The sequence below is a fragment of the Tupaia chinensis genome, unplaced genomic scaffold, assembly GCF_000334495.1.
Source record: "Tupaia chinensis unplaced genomic scaffold, TupChi_1.0 Scaffold000112_1, whole genome shotgun sequence".
Taxonomy (NCBI): domain Eukaryota; kingdom Metazoa; phylum Chordata; class Mammalia; order Scandentia; family Tupaiidae; genus Tupaia; species Tupaia belangeri.
Window position 1 is genome coordinate 3,420,453 of NW_006159576.1, and position 5,159 is coordinate 3,425,611.

The window sequence follows — 5,159 nt, forward strand, 5'->3', positions numbered from 1 at the left end:
AGAAAGAAAGCCAAGAGAGACGTGCCTGTTATTTAGGGCCACTTTTCCCCTTGATATGATCGTCAATTCTGGAAGTCGAAGCAGCAGTCAAAAGTGTGCAAAGTTTATCAGAGTTCTTGCTGTCTCATGGTACTAAGAGGTAAAAAATCAGAATCCCAAGTCTGAAAAGGAAGAGAGGCCCTGGAAAAATACTAGGCTTCTGGATAGGACTATGAGGGCTATGTTCTAGAAGTAAGAATAAAGAAATAGGGGCTGACAGGTGGCATGGTGGTTAAAAGCGCTGGCCTCCCATACGGCTGACCATGGTTCAAATCCTGGACCTGGCAACTTTCTCTCTCTCTCGCTGTCCCTCTCTGGTCAAATTAAAACAAACAAAGTTCAATAAAATAAATCTAAAAAAAACAAACAAATAAAACAAACAATAAAGAAATGACAGCTTTTGGGGGACCAGCAGTTAGTGTAATGGCTATGTTGCTGGACTCCATGTAGTTGACTGCGGTTCGAGTTCTGGACCCGGAGGCTTAAACTCACATGAGGCACGTGTGTGTTCGTGCCCAAGATCCCAAGAGGAGAATGGAGGAGAAGGGATTGCGGCATGGCCCCCTCCCGCCCCGGGAGTGATTTCTCGCTTTCTGTCTCTATCTTTCTGGTGAGTGCACATGCCCTATGGCCAAAACCTCTCCAAAAAGAAAAAAAAGAAAAAAGAAATAACAGCTTTTGGGGCCAGTAGGTGACAGGGTAGTTAAGGCACTGGGCTCACACATGGCTGACTGCAGTTCAAATCCTGGACCCAATGGCTTGACAATCATGCCAGGTGTGTGTGCATGTGTGCCCATGATCCCAAGAGGAGAATGAGGAAGAAGGGGTTGTGGAGTGGCCTTCCCCTCTGGGGGTGATTTCTCACTTTCCCTCTGACTGGCTCTCTCTGGTGAACACATGTGCCCTACGGCAGAAACAAACAAACAAAAAGATAGGACAGCTTTCCTAAAGACTGAGGCCAAGCAATGAATAAACTTAAATCTTGAATGAATTAAACTAATCTTCCTCGGCCTGGCTGCTTAAAGGAAAATTAAAAAAAGAGATCACCTATGGGGGAAAAATAAAAATTATCCAGAACCTTGAACTATCTCTATAATTTTTCACTCACAATATCTGGCACTCAATCAAACATAGCCACACATAGAAGCCAGGAGAGATGAGTTGGCATTTGAGGCTGCTGTTTCTCATATGCAACTATTGATTATAAACCAAAATAGGAGCTGAAATGCTGTCCAAAGAAAGAGATAAAAAAACAGTAGAAGTAACTATCATCATTGCAAGTATTGAATATAATTAAACTGTAATGAATATGCTTGAGAAATTAAATAATAAGACAAATTGGACAGAGAACTAAACACGAAGTAAAGAATCAATGGAAATGATAAAACTGAAAAGAAAACTGAGCTGCCTTCGCTGCCCCCATGGAGCCAGTAAAAAAAGCTTGTGGTGAAGAGGGGAAAAAAAAAAAAAGGAGCAGGTTCTGAAGTTTCCCCTTGACTGCACCCACGCTGTAGAAGATGGAATCATGGATGCTGCCAATTTTGAGGAGTTTCTCCAAGAGAGAATCAAAGTGAATGGAAAAGCTGGGAATCTTGGTGGAAGTGTTGTAACCATGGAAAGGAGCAAGAACAAGATCACCATAACTTCCCAGGTGCCTTTTTTCCAGAAGATATTTGAAATATCTCACCAAAAAATATTTGAAGAAGAAAAATCTATGTGGGATTGGTTGCGTGTAGTTGCTAACAGCAAAGAGAGTTACAAATAATGTTACTTCCAGATGAACCAGGATGAAGAAGAGGAGGAAACCAACCTAAATGTCCACAAACTGATGAATGGATTGGAAAAGTGTGGCACTCTATGGTAGAGAGTGAAAAATTGGAGGACCTAAAAGCAGTGAAGGTACTTAATGAGAATAGGACAGTGTGGAATGGGAGAGGTGAAGAGAAGAGGATAGAGAAAGATAGCAAGAGAACAATAGAGAGGCAGGACGTCAGTGGGAAACAGATATGGCTTATTACCTGTTGGTGATGACAGGTATAGTATTCTCAACTGGATTGGTCTGAGAAGTATTTCATGATGGGCAAATCTTTTTACAAGCAAAATGAGAGATAGTGACTGTTTTAAAAAATAATTAGAATAATAATAATAATGATTGGGAAAAACATAGAAAAGATATTGAATGATGAAGTGGGGAGATTAATGTCTCTGTATTGACTGACATGCATGGCATTCCCTTTTGAAAAAGCAATGTAATACACTGTAAAGTTAATGTAATCCAATGTAATATAAATAAGATTATGATGATAATAAAAATTTTTAAAAAAGAGGAGGAAGGTGAGGATTAAAACTCGGTTATCTGGAATATTTTGTATTAGTTGTTGAATAAAACTTGGGAACTAAAAAGGAAAACTGAAATTTAAATGAGAAGGATGGATTTAACAACAGAATAGATGACTGAACTGGAATATAGATCAGAAGAAAACAGACAGATGGAAAATTAAAAGACAGTAGATAACAAAATGAGTGTAGTAAACATGCGAGGCTCACTGAAAAAGCCTAACAGACATTTAAGTGGGAAGTCAGGAGGAGAAGACAGCAAGAACATGAACAGACACCATTTCTGAAAAGATTGACTGAGGATTTTCCAAAACTGATGAAAAAAGTTTAACTACAGATTCAAGAAATACTATAAACCTTGAGCAGGATAAATGCAAAGAAAACCAAACCTAAGCACAGTATAATGTAACTGTTAAATATTAAATGCAAAGGAAAAAACATCGTTTAAAAGCAGTCAGATAAAACCAGATACCTGCAGTAGAACAATAACATGACTGACAACAAAAACAATGGAAACCATAAAACAATAGGATATCTTCAAAATGACTGGGGGAGAGGGGATTGCCAACCTAGGGCTCTGTATCCAGTGAAAATATTCTTAAAAATAAATGGAAAATAAGGACTGTTTCAGACAAATAAAGGCAAGAAACTAGCAGATAATGCAAAAGGATGTTCTTGGTACAGAGAAAAAACATGATCTAGGCCAGCCAAAGGTGTGGTGGTTAAGAACACTGGATCTGGGACCTACAGTTGGCGTAATGGCTATGTCGCTGGACTCCCATGTAGTCGAACGTGTTTTGAGTCCTGGACCACGGTTTGAGTCCCAGACCCAGTGGCTTAAACTCACGCCGAGGGTGTGTGTGTGCATGCCCAAGATCCTGATAGGAAAATGGAGGAAAAGGGATTGTGGCATGGCCATCTCCCGTGGGAGGTGATTTCTTGCTTTCTGTCTGTCTGTCTCTCTCTGTCTTTCTGGTGATCACATGTGCCCTATAGCAAAAACCTATCCAAAAAAAAAGACCACTGGATTCCACATGGCCAATTGCATGGTTGAAGTCCTGGGCCCAGCAGCCTGAGAAACATGCCAAGAGCATATACATTTGTGCCCAAGGTCCTGGGAGGAGGAAGAAATGGAGGAAAAGGATTGCAAGCATGACCATTCCCCATAGCAGGGATGCCTTCTTGTTTCCCTGACCACTCTGACTCTCTCCAGTGAATGCATGCACCCTCTGGCAACATTTTAAGAATATAATCTAAGATAAAAACTTAGAAATAAGGGAGCACTGGGCCAGCCAGTGGCATGATCGTTAAGGCAGCTGGATTCCACATATCTGACTAAGTGGTTCAAATCCCAGTTCCAGTAGCTGGGGAAACACTGAACACATGGGCATGCATGCCTGAAATTCTAAAAGAAGAGAGAAATGGTGGAGAAGGGATTGTGGTGTGACCATTTTATTTGCCCTCTGGCAAAAAAAAAAAAAAAAAAAAAAGAGGAAACAAATGACAAGCAATGGAAAGAATAAATATTTTGAAAAATATAAATAATTATTGGGTTGTCTCCCTCGCTCTCTCCATCGCGCACTCGCCCACCCCCTCCCTTCCTCCCCTCCCTCAGCCCATTCCTGGTTCAGTCTGCCACTAGGGAGGGTGGCAGGCTTGTTGCAGCCCTGGGCGCTGGCCCTCTCTCTGCTGCTGGTGTCTGGCTCCCTGTTCCCGGGGCCAGGCGCCGCTCAGAACAAGCCAAGGATTGTCACCAGCGAAGAGGTCATTATTCGAGATGGCTCTGGTATCCTTGTCACCCTGCAGTGTAACCTCACCTCCAGCTTTCACTCCCTCAAGTTCAGCTACTGGACCAAGAATGGTGTAGAACTGTCTGCCACTCAGAAGAATGCCAGCAACATGGAGTACAGGATCAATAAGCCAAGAGCTGAGGAATCAGGCGAATATCACTGTGTATTTCACTTTGTCAGCGCTCCCAAAGCAAACGCCACCGTCGAAGTCAAAGCTGCTCCTGACATCACTGGCCATAAGCGAAGTGAGAACAAGAATGAAGGGCAGGACGCCATGATGTACTGCAAGTCAGTGGGCTACCCCCACCCAGAGTGGATCTTGCACAAGAAGCAGAACGGTGTGCCCATGGAGATTGTCAATACCTCTGGCCGCTTCTTTATCATCAACAAGGAAAACTACACCGAGTTGAACACCTTGAACCTCCAGATCACGGAGGACCCTGGCGAGTACGAATGTTAACGCTACCAACCGCAACGGCACCACCGCCAAGGTCACTGTCCTCCGGTTGTGCAGCCACCTGGCCCCACTCTGGCCTTTCCCAGGGATTCTGGCTGAGATCGTCATCCTCGCGGTGATCATCGTCGTGTATGAGAAGAGGAAGAGGCCAGATGAAGTCCCCAACGATGACGCACCAGCTGGACCAATGAAAACCAACTCTACCAACAGTCACAAAGATAAAAACTTGCGCCAGAGAAACACAAATTAAGCACTGCTTATACTATCTGTAGGTTCCTGAGACTGGCAGCAACATGACCTGATAAATTTTCTGCTTGGACCTCTTTGGTTCTCTCCCCTTTCGAATGAGTAACACCACACGACTGTCTAAAGCATGCCTTATGTAGCCTTTCCTGTAAGGGTGACCTAGCCAGGTACATTTTAAACAATGCTTCAGCATAGAAGGTGTAAACTATTTTGGTCTTGATGTGCTGTGAATGTTGCTTTTCCTCCTTTGTTAAAATATTTAAATAGGGGAACCAGCAGTTAGCGTAATG

At 42.9% G+C, this 5,159-nt stretch overlaps 1 pseudogene; it reads left to right on the forward strand.

Annotated features, from left to right (window-relative positions):
• The first annotated feature begins 1,564 nt into the window (after positions 1–1,564).
• On the forward strand, positions 1,565–4,906 carry LOC102491105 (neuroplastin pseudogene; annotated as a pseudogene).
• Positions 4,907–5,159: the final 253 nt, after the last annotated feature.